Raw genomic sequence first — 12,713 nt, 5'->3', positions numbered from 1 at the left:
ACTGCCTCAACTCGTGAAGGCACTTCCTTCGGGGTAAGGATGTAACATGCAACCTCCCTTAAGAGAGTCATAGCTACTCCCGCCTAAGATCATGCAGTTACTGTAGGAAATTATTTTTAAAATCAAGAAAATGAATTTATGAGAGGATAGAAGTATTTCTAACCCTGTTATACTGATACTGTGGAAGTCACAGAAGGGTCCATAATAATGGCGTATCTGCATAATGTGAACTGAGTTTAGACGAAAAGTAACAGTTTTCTTTCACTGGAGACAAAGCAAACTTTCCCTAATAATAAGGGGTCTGATTTAAGAGGGGGCTTGTAAAGTGGGGTTTGATTATGTGAAGACTCGGTACCCTATCTATGCCTGACTTGATTGGTTAAAAAATGTCATGTGTATTATGGTATAGTTAAGAGTGGCTGCCTGTAAGAATCGAGAACTGCATTTCAGCGACCTCTTGGTCGAATTTCTGATATTTCGCCAGAGGATACCCTTGGATTAACTATTTTCGAAAATCATATTTAAAAGTTCTAAGGTATTTTATTTTTTGAGAAAATTGCGAGAGTTTGAAATGCGGCCTAGGTGCGGTCACGGGCCGATGAAAACCGCGAAAATTTAGGTCAAAGGACGAAGCCCCGTTCACGGTGTAAAATAACCCAATGAACTTGAAACTTTACACAAACCTAGACCAACCATCTCACAAGAAAGTTAATACAATAAACATTCCAAACTCGCTGGCTGCTTTCTAAAGCATGCAGATTTGTGTACGCTACTAAAAATGACCTCGAAACTAATGCCAATTTTCATTAAAATAAAAGTGTTTCTGGTAGTACTTTTCTCTAAATTAAATCTCATATCTCGAAAGATGAAGAAAAGAACTTTATTTGGAGATGAAAACCTTGTCAAGCTAAAAGACTGTACAAGATATACGAGAGCCCATTGCCAGCTTTGGTTGTTTTTTTTTTTTGCGAAAAACATTCAAGAATTATTGTCATTTCATTTTTTAACTAACAGTTATACAGACCCTGGAAGGTCGATTTTTTTCGCGAAATATCTGTATATTTGAGAGCATAGAAGTGAATTTTTGCCGACCTTCCCCCTCCCCCCTAGGTATAGCGTCAATAATGTTGTGGTTATTGTTTACTTTCCTAAAGCGTTTTCTCGCTGCCCCTGCTATATTTTTTTTAACTCTGTGAAAAAATAATAACAGGAAATCTGAAAATGGAAAATGTATAGGCGAAATACGGCCCCCACCTGCACGTGCTAGTACTGAACAGGGTAGTTACAGCGCTCACCCGCTTGCGCTAGTAATAAGTTAGTTTTCAAGGCCATCATCAGACAGACCAAGGCTGGCAAGATTCCTATATTCTGGGGAAAAAGCTGACAGGAACAGCGAGAAAACCGGTTTAGCAAAGTAAACAATAACCACAATTGACGCTTATCGCCAGGGGGGTATGGATGAGGGTGGGGGAGGTCGGGTTGGACGGTTGGGAATTCACTTCTCTGATACCCTCAAAGTTACAAATTTTATATTTCTAATTGTGGGGATGGTGGTTATGGATAGATTTTTTTTTTGCAAAAAATCGACTTTCCAGGATCTTTCATTACTGTAAATCAAAAAACCAAAAACTGGCACTAATACTTGAACGTCGAGTTTTTTCGCGGAAAAAACCAAAGCTGGATAGGTGGGCTCTCAGATCTCTTGCTCAGTCTTTAAGCTTGACAAGGTCATCATCACCAGGGTAGTCATAGCTTGGCCCACAAGCAGTACTTTTCTAAAAGCGCCCTGAACGCGCAAGTGCCTGGCCAGGATCACGTGCGCGTTTAACCTACATCAACGAAGTGAATATCGAGTGACAGTCGTTTTGTCACACCGGCTTATTGATTTGAGCCGTCGCTGCTAAAAACAAACACTCAAAACAACACGGCAAGAACAAAGTCACACGTTTTTCTCCATTTTACTGATCGACTGCTTCATTTAAGAAGACAAAGGAGCTGTAAAGTTTGATTTGCACTACTTTTCCCTACGACATCGAAATGGTATGCAAATTTGTTGCACATGTTTCGTAGGCTAACATGACCAGAATAACTATATTATTTTAGAGCAGAATAGGAAAGAAATCTGGGATCGAAAAACATTGAATGGCTGTCTTCAGTCAGTCTGATTAGTTTTGGGGCTCAAGATGTGATGTTTGGAAACATTCACGGGCTCCAGATGTCAAGTGTTTTTGAATCGGTTCTGATCTCATAATTCGTGACGTGATTGCGAGCCGGAAGTATCCCACGTATATTCGATCTTTCTTGAGTGGGAAAGAGTTTGAATCAGAGCTTGAAACTTGGAACAAATAAAGTTCTTTTCATCATCTTTCGAGATATGAGATTTAATTTAGAGAAAATTACATACCAGAAACACTTTTATTTTAATGAAAATTGGCATTAGTTTCGAGGCCATTTTGAGTAGCGCACACAAATCTGCATGCTTTAGAAAGCAGCCAGCGAGTTTGGAATGTTTATTGTATTAATTTTCTTTTGAGATGGTTGGTCTAGGTTTGTGTAAAGTTTCAAGTTTATTGGGTTATTTTACACCGTGAACGGGGCTTCGTCCTTTGACCTAAATTTTCGCGGTTTTCATCGGCCCGCGACCGCACCTAGGCCGCATTTCAAACTCTCGCAATTTTCTCAAAAAATAAAATACCTTAGAACTTTAAAATATGATTTTCGAAAATAGTTAATCCAAGGGTATCCTCTGGCGAAATATCAGAAATTCGACCAAGGGGTCGCTGAAATGCAGTTCTCGATTCTTACAGGCAGCCGCTCTTAATTACCTCCTATTAATGTGTCATTTGGGTTCTTTTTACATGTCCTTTTCTCATGAGTCTTGGATTTTTTCAAATGCTTCAAGGGCTTCTTCGGTCAATGTATACTCTGTGCGGTTGACAGTAACTGATTTCTGTTTGCCTTTTTGTTCTATTTTGTATGTCATCTTGCCATGAGTATACAAGTCCGCTAAAAAGAAAAATGCGTTTTGGATTGAGATTTAAAAATCGCATAATAATGTTGTTGGTAATAGGGCAGTATGCTTTGTGATAAACTGTCAGTTAAATGTGTTATTTAGCCTTCTAAAATAGTGCTATTAAGTATTAAATTAAAGTGAGTTATAGCTAAATACTGAAATATTTTCAAAAACAGTGCATCTCATTAAGTTGTGTTGGAAAATGAAATGACAGTCATTTTGATCATAGCTCCAATTTAATTGTAAAGGTTGTGTTCCCGCGGCTCCCAAATCCAAATCTCTTACCTCGGGTAACATTTTGATGACTTTTTAATGACTACGAGTATTTTTACACCAGCTGTAAAAAACTTTCAATCCGTAGTACATTTCTCCAAAAGCCATGCCATGTGCTCTCATCCGGGTACAAAAAACAGAAGACAACGTCATGTCCGATTACATGAGATGTCATTAAGATGTAAATCAAAATAAAGTCTGACGATTTTATGGCGGTAACATCCACCCCCGGTGTTCGGCTGAGTTAAATGGACGAACACTCTTCTAGGAGGGCTAGTTTCACAACAGGACGTTTCATCAAACCAAACTTGGTCTTCACTTCAGGTGATCTTACGACATTGTCATGGCCAGCGAAAAACTCTGACAATTCTGCCAAGAGGCCAGGAGTCTCTCAGGGTTCCATAGTCTACTACCAGCACCAAATCACTAATCTTAACATTCGCCATAGGCTGAAACCACTTCTTGTAAACAGCTAAACCAGGCAGGTACTCTCGCAACCATCGATTCCAGTCATGGGTGGTGATAACTTGTGCCTGACGCCAACGCTTCTGAGACGATATCTCTTTGTCAGCAAAAATACCAGGTGGCAGATTAGGAGATGCTCTACCAATAATAAAATGATTCGGAGTCAACGCTCCAAGATCGTCCACATCAGAGCTCACCTCAGTCAAAAGATGACTGTTGACTAGCCACTCAACTTCAGTAATGGCGGTCACTAATACTTCATCCGTGAGGACTTGATTCTGCAGGACAGCATCAAGGGCTTTCTTACAGGACCTCACTAAACGCTCCCATACTCCCCCCATATGGGGTGCGGCGGGTGGATTGAATACCCACTGAATTCCTTCTTGACTCAGTGTATTTGCAATTCGATCTTGATTCCACTCACAAAGGCATTCTTTTAACTCGCGGTTGGCTCCCACAAAGTTTGTTCCATTGTTAGAGTAGATGACAGTTGGTTTACCTCGTCTTGCTATAAACCGTCGAAGACACATGATGAAAGAGTCAGTAGACAAAGAGTGCTCAACTTCCAAATGCACACGTCTTGTCACGAGACAAGTAAAGAGGCAACCATATCTCTTTTCTTGTTTCCTGAGATGCTTCACTTTCAGTGGACCAAAGAAATCTACTCCAACTTTCGAGAATGCCGGTGCAACTTGTAGACGATCAGAGGGAAGGCCAGCCATCAATGGTGCTTCTGGTTTTGCTCTTCGCCTTCTGCAATAAGAACACTGATATAGAATCTTTCGGACTGTTGCACGGCAGCGCAGAATCCAGTACTGTTGTCTTAATTCGTTTCGGACATGTCCAACGCCTTCATGTTTAATGATTTCATGGCAGTTTATGACGATAAGACGGCTCAGCTCATGCTCAGGTGACAACACCAAAGGGTGGTGGCCAGAATATGGTATATTGGCTCTCTCAATCCGACCAACACGAACCATTCCTTCTTCGTCCAAGAAGGGTGAAAGAGAAACCAATTTGCTCTTGCTTGAAATGGGTAGAATTTTCTTGAGAGTGGCAACTTCTTGGGGAAAGGACTCTGCTTGAGCCTTGCGGATCCAGAATTTCTGAGCTTGCTCCAACTCTTCAACTGACAACTGACGAATTCGATGTTTAGCCGCTGCGCGTCTGCAGTTGTAAATAAACCAAAAACTGCTGGCAGTTACTCTGAGGAGTCGCGTCAAGGATGACTACTTATCCAAGGAAATGAATTTACGCCTTGAATCTTGCACTGCACCAGTCCAATTTACTGCCATGTCTTGGGTTTGCAGGTCATTCATGGGTTGGTTGGAGGCTTCAAGTTGTAAATTCCCCTTTGGCCGCTTCTCTTCAGGGAGATGCAGGAAGGCAGGACCATTTAGCCACCTGCTCTCTGACCCGATTGACCTAACCGGAAGTCCCCTGCTACCATCATCTGCAGGTTTAATGGACCTGGACAGTGGTTCCATTGACTGGGTTCCGTCATGTCCAGAATCTCACCAATTTGATTACCGATAAATGCAGGGTAGCACTTTGACTCTCCACGAATCCACTGAAATACAGTGCTAATGTCAGTCCAAAGGTATTTAGAATCAATGTTGTAATCATGCTCCTTGATTACTACAGCAGATAACTTCGCACTGAATACTACGGCCTGCAGTTCAAGCTTAGGAATGCTCAATGGCTTCTTGGGTGCTACTTGCATCTTAGCTGTAACAAAGGCACATCTCACAGCTCCACTAGCATAGCTGAATCTAAAGTAAGCTACTAAGCAGAATGCCAGTTCACTGGCATCTCCAAATACATGGAGCTCAATAACAGATGGAGTGTCCACAACATGACGATAAAACCGGGGAACAAAGAATTCTGAAAGCCCCTCCAGTTCCTCCTGCCATTTGGACCACTCTATGAGGAATTCTGCTGGTGGTGCATCATCCCAGCCAATACCAAACTGCCACACTTGTCGAAGAAAGATTTTTGCTCGCACCAGGAATGGAGCCAGGAGCCCAATTGGATCGAACAATGATGCTATCAGACTCAAAATTTTGCATTGCGTGTCTGCCAAATCCCTTTTAACCACCTTGTAGACAAAACAGTCAGAGTTAGTGTCCCAAATGACACCAAGAGCACGTTCCACAGGCATGACAGTTTCTTCTTCAACCACCTTTACAGAGGGAGCTCTCTCTGATACTGTTATACGCTCGATCATTTCCTTTTCATTTGAGATCCATTTGGTCAAGTTAAATGCTGCAAACTTCAGCATTGCAACCAGTTGCTGTTGCAGTTCCAGAGCTTCGCTGCTCGATTCCACGGACTTGAAAAAGTCATCCATGTAGAAGTTTCGCTTTACTGCAAGGGCTGCAGTTTATTTTCTTCTGCACTTCTGAGAAGCGCATAGTTAGAACAAGTTCGTGCGCACTTGGCTCCAAAGATGTGACGCTGGTGTTGATAGACTTCTGCTTCAGATCCAGGTGATTGACGCCACAGAAAACGAAGGGCAACTTGATCCTCTGGCGGGACAGCAACTTGATTAAACATTGCTTGTTGTAGAAGTCGTGGATATTGCTGAGCCTGTGGATACTTGTGATTCCGGCGAGATCTTCGAGTTCCTTGATGAGTGCCCTTTGCACCTTGGTGTCCTTCCCATAGGTCGGCTCTAGGATCCGCTTGGCCTCCTTGTAACCATCTTCGCTATGTGGAAGTCCTAAGATATCATCTTTAGGTTTCCCCTTCACGAGCTCCAGTAAGTAATTAAATTTGCTAATTTCCGATATTGTCGAGCCCTCTACTTCTACCGAGAATTGGTTCCAAAACCGTAGCGAATCTTTGTAGTCTCCATTGAAGGGTGTAATGGTGTATTTTTGCAATTTTACTGACTGTGGCGATGATTTGTCAGGTTTTCCGAAATCCGCCCCTTTAGCGTGTTCCGCATGACTTTGCCCAATTTGTTTTTCGAAGTCCAGTTTTCGGAGATACCATTCTTCTTCCCGTTGTGGCTGTTCCATTACCGCGTTCTCGATTTCCTTTTGTTGACGTAATTTGAGCCTTGTTTGCTCTTCATTTATCTTTTGCGCTTGGTGTTCTGCCCTAATAAATTCGTCTAATTTTTTTTTAATGTCGAGATGAGCATCTCGAAACGGCTGGAAGGCCCCCTTGTTTTCTGTTTGCCACGTTTTGATGTACTCTAAGTCCTTATCTGACTCTATCAAATATTCAACTGTCCCTTCCTTCGATTTCTCATGCGTCGTGATTAATGCTCGAATTTGGTCATGAGCTAGTGAAATATCCTCCATATGCTCACTCAACGACAGTTTCCTTATTTCCTCGAGTTTGAGTTTAGCTACCTCTAGTTGCTTGTTAAATTTGTCCTCTATGAAAGCCATATTTCTGATGATTTTGCTACTCAGCTTATTACGCAAGAAAGGAATTTACAGTGTACCTATTGTCAGCTATTGTCCACGTTGAAGTCTGTGTGAAGAAGTCTGTAAAGGCCGATCCAATACTGTCCTGGCAGGGTCGCCACCATTCAGTGTGGGGAATTTTCCTAGTTTCCCTGTCCCTAACTCCCAGTGACACTGAAGACTCACAAGTATGATTTTTACATGATCTGTATTTCTCTGTCGATCAACTAAAACCTAGAGTGCACAACAACTCATCTGTCAATAAAACTCACGCGTACCGGAAAAGGTTTGATTACAAGATATTTTGAGTCCTTCTGGAATGTTCTAGAATGTTCTATGTAAAACAATGAACCCTATGAATCGCCCTATTAATAACTTAATCAACAACATTTAATCAACACGAAAATCAGATAATAGCTTAAAGATGACAAAACAAACAAAGTCCTAATGTCCGTTTAACGTTCTCCACATAATGACTACAAGCATTTTTACACCAGCTGTAAAAAAACTTTCAATCCGTAGTACATTTCTCCAAAAACCATGCCATGTGCTCTCATCCGGGTACAAAAAACAAAAAACAAAATCATGTCCGATTACACGAAATGTCATTAAGATGTAAGCAATCAAAATAAAGTCTGTCGATTTTATGGCGGTAACAGGTTGTATTGAGTTTTAAAATTTAAAAACACAACAAATATATTTAAGAAATAATATGGCTGAATTGTGGAAAGCAAGATGAAGTTGTCTAATTGGAATTTTTTTGCAATGGTATGACTTGATTATTTTTAAGAAATGTAGAGAATTACATGGTAGATATGGAATCAAAAAGATGTTGTAGGATGTAAAAACTTACCCAATTTCTCTTTAAATGTGGTCCCGATTTCGCATTCGTCTGGAGCTAAAATGGGTTCTCTGAGGGTGGCAAATACTGGTTTTAGAAAATACCACAGAATACGGGAAGAAAATCCCTTGGCATTGTTTGAAGCATCCTCTGTCACTGAGAATGCTGTGTATGGTTGTGTAAAGCCCACAAAGTTAGATGAGGTTCTTTGCATATTGAAATTTGCATTGCTGGTGACTGTTGATTGGAAAATAGCACAATTAATTCAGGTCGTAAATAATAACATGTATATTTTTCATTTGTTGAGGGAGTAATAATAATAATAATAATAATAATAATAATAATAATAATAATAATAATAATAATAATTTATATGGCGGAGCAGGCATTTTGGTGTAGGAACACTCATTTATTTGAACGCTTGTTAAGAGGCCGCTATTTTAAATGCACAGCTTGTAGAGAATTGGGACTAGTAGAGGAGGGGCGGGTGAGGGGCATTTCCCCTTCCCCTCTTCTTTGTTAAATCTCTTCCTCGGAATCCTTTTTGGGCTTGCCCCAACCCTCTGTCAGCTTTATCATCCAAGATGGCGGCATAGAGTATTTGTTTCCTGTATCCTAGCCTTTAACGCTTGCCCACTAAAAATATGCCTGCTCTGCAGGCTATAATTTATATTTTTCTTGTTCTTCTCATTTTGTTCCTGTCTTTTTCCTTTTTTATTCTTATTATTACTTTCTTTATTCCTAAAATCTATGTGATATTTTGTAAACAATAAATTGATGGTAGATTTTAGTGGCAGAACTCTTAAGATGCATTGAAAAGAAAAAGGGGGAGTATAAAATTGGAATGCAACATTAAATTGTGTTCAATATTACAATAATCACCATAAACTTAAGGATGTGGTTTTACCTGACTCTCTTGTTGTAGACTTTTCCTGTAAACGGTTGTAGAAAATCCTGATACTCCCGTGTATCTGAGACTTGCATCTTGTTTGATGAGTACATGTTCATTGTAGTTACAAATGACATTTACTCATCAAACAAGCCAAGCGATCTTCCTCCCCCATCAGCTAGAATCTCACCAAATTTATCCCATGTGCAATGGGATAGAATCATAGACTTTGGTGAGACATCACAAACAATCACACGGTCTGCCACCAGCTCTAGGATTTCGACGAGGTGTTTGTGGGACATAGATTTACAACGCCCTTCAAACAATAATGCAAAAGATGGTTGTAAATAAAGATGTTGGGTAGTTGGGTACCTAAGTGTATATTTATGTTGTCTTCTTTTAGCAGGTATGGTTTGTGAACTGGAAGAAGTTTGAAAAATCGTAGGTTAAAATATTTTTTGACAATTGTTTTGAGGCGTTTTGTGAGGGTTAGTAGTTCTTTTTGATAGATAAAATGTGTAAATACCTGTAGTTATGACACAGGCCACCCACAGAATCACCGGTTTCGTCCAGAAGGCATGAACATTTCATACAGGCATGTCCCATGCTAAATGCCACGGGGATAAGGTCTCCAAAGAGGATTGAAGTGTCTCGTTGCTTCATTCCTTTTCCCAAGAGTTTGCTTGCCTAGAAGAATGATACATGGAATTCGTAAGCAATGTATTACTATTTGTGAAAAAAAAAAAAAAAAAAACATTTATGTGAAAATTTATTTCCAACTAACCTGCCATATAGAGTGAGGTAGAACGTCCCAATCAATATCGCGTTTATGGCAATGGCTCAGATTTTTATCTAGATGATGGAGATGATTAGAAGCCATGTTGAGTGACCCAGCAAGAACTGTACTGTGGCATTGATATGATAAAACAAAGAACATGCGATTTTTTAAACAATGAAACGTTATAAGACAACAATCATGCACACGCTCGTGAGGTATCCATTGAAATGGCAACTTTGAATGAGTATTGTAGGAAGTTCCGTTTGCTTAGCAAACACGAAGTTATGACGGAAGGAAGGAACTTGTTTGAAACCATCAACGGTGATGCATTTTTTACTTTAAAAGCTTGGCCACAAGAATACCAGAGGATATTTTTGGCCAAACCTATTGGCGACAAGGATACATTTAAACTGGTGTTATTTGGCTTTGGGAACGGTTGTGCACCACAGCTGCTTGTTTGGTCATCGCAGACATTAATTCCGGGTCTAAGAAACTGATATTTTTGCACATGGCGATAAAAGACTCCATGCCATTTACGGACGAATCTTCCTGCTTCCAGAAACAAACTTTTTTAACGATAGCAGCAAAACTACTAACGTTAAAAAAAACCCTACAGTGTGAAATACAAAATTCAATCAAAATAAGCGTAGGTAATCATTTTGAAAAGCAACATTTTTGCAAAGCGAAATGGTATCAACAAGTATGGCTGATACAAACAATCGTTGATGGTCTCGTTGATGACAACTTCATGAATGTGCACAGATCAATTGCTGTACCCATGCTCCTGCAACCTTTGCACTCACTCGCAACCATGTTGAATCACAGGCGAATTCAGTGCGAGGGTTGCCTTGCAAAAAACAAAGCTTTTTATTCTCCTGAGACTCAACATGGCCGCCGAGTGAGAAGGGTCTATTCACGATTTGCATTTCATACCAATCTCAGGTATCCAAAGAATAGAAATACTGGCTGATAAAAAATAATGATACCCCACAGCGAAAGCCGCTGTTTTAACAACTTGAATTTGTACCCTTACCGATCATTGACAAACCAGTTATGAATTTTAAATAGGACTTATTTTACATGTGTAGTGTGATTGTTCGATTCAGCTATTATGTGGAGTGGCCAGTCTCGACTTCTGGCTTGGGGGACACAGGGCGCTAAAAAAGAAAACTAGTCGTATTTCATGCACGTAGCTTGCTTGTATGGTATCATGACTTAAGAACGAGTTAAGTCATGTGTAGCGCGCTTGTTTCGATTCATCGCTTTAGGAATGGGTTATGTTACCTATGTGTAGTGTGCTAGTCTCGACTTAGTCTTTAGCGTGCCTGTATCGACTCACGGCTTAAAGAACGAGTTAGGTTACAACTGTAGCATGCTTGTATTGACTCACGGTTTTTAGAACCAGTTACGTTAGGTGTGTAGTATGCTTGTATCGATTCACTGCTTTAAGAACGAGTTATGTTACATGTGTAGTGGGCTAGTTTTGGCTCATGGCACGACTAGACTTCCGGAGATTCCATTTGAATTGATGTATTTCCAATGGATCCAATAGAGTACATCGGACGACTTTCCAACCCTCCTCATTGTATTGTTTACACTTCCGGTTTCATCTTATGACTAGACTTCCGATGATTCAAGTAGACTCGACTGTACTAACGGTTCTATTGCACAACTGGACTCCATTGGACTCCAGGTCTTGTCCACTGGAATGTTGTTGAAAGTATTGTACATGACTGTCTGGTTGAGGCGAAACAAGTGATGTCGCCAGTACTCTATGCATTCCTACAACAAATAACACATTATTCATAAGCCACCTCATGTTTGCAGTACAAAAAAGTCAAACAATTGCGTGTACTTTAGGTTGACCAATTTAACCTCGAGAACAAATGGTAAGAAGGCAGGGTAAGGTAGTCAAGTGATGAAATTTAACTACCTCGACAGGTGATATTTTCACTGTTTCTCTCTTGTTTTTTTTTTTTTCATTTTTTCTATAATCCCACATTCAGGGTTCTTTAGAGAATGACCGGATTATGTTTGCAACTCATGGATTATCCCCAAGTCTTGCAAGTCTTGGGTATGAAAACTATGAAATAAAATATACTTTGGCGCCTTCAGCATTCTTAAGCGTTGAAACAAAAGTTCACGGTAGAGTGAATTTGGGCAATTATTTCATCGTGAGCTTAAGCTAACAACAACAATAACAACAGCAACAAAATACTGCATATTTGGGTTCATAACATAGTAGAAAAACTAAAAATATGGACTTAAGTGGGCTAAACCTAGCAATGAAGAATGTACCATGGAGGTGTTTTCTCAGTGCGATTTGAGGGCGATTTGTCGCTGCAATATCCCATCAAATTTTGAACTAAAATAGCATATCAGCACTTCAATTCGACATGCATTGTTAGTCACTCTGACTTTTGTTCAAACCACAAACGATAATGTCTTATAACTTATCGTGAACCGCATACTCGGTAATCTCACTCAGAAATGCACCATCCTATGAACTTGTGTCCTCTTCATTTTCACTTTTTGAGTCATGACTTGTACCAGTAACTACTCTGTCTGGAACAGGTGAACTCTCACTTTTTTCATCAGTAGCAGAAGAACGTACTCTCTTATTCGATTGCTTCACCAAGTCTCGTTCTTTTCTTGCTGAATTTAGTGTCCTTGCTGTCACTTTTACTTTCGGAGTGACTTGCACTGGTGACGGTTTCCTCGTTGGAACAAGCGGATTCCCACTTACTTCATCAGTTGTTGAAGTACGTGCTTTCTTATGCGGCAGCTCTTCCAGGTCTTCTTTTGGCAAACTGTTCTCCTGAATAATTGATTCTGCGCTTCTACGGCATAGTATTTCCTCATAGCACTTAACAAAAGTGTTTGCTGCATAGCAAGACTTGAACTGGGCAGAGAAATCGTTGGTAGTAAAGTCAAATAAAGATACCTTTCATCAAATTCCTTGAGTCTTGTTATCGCACACAACCTGAACATGAAAACGGAAAGAAGAATCATTTACTGCACAATCATAAGTCAAA

The sequence above is a fragment of the Pavona decussata genome, unplaced genomic scaffold, assembly GCF_977016875.1.
Source record: "Pavona decussata unplaced genomic scaffold, jaPavDecu1.1 SCAFFOLD_156, whole genome shotgun sequence".
In the NCBI taxonomy this organism is placed as follows: Eukaryota; Metazoa; Cnidaria; class Anthozoa; order Scleractinia; family Agariciidae; genus Pavona; species Pavona decussata.
The sequence above is the reverse complement of the archived record's forward strand: the minus strand, read 5'-3'. Positions refer to the sequence as shown.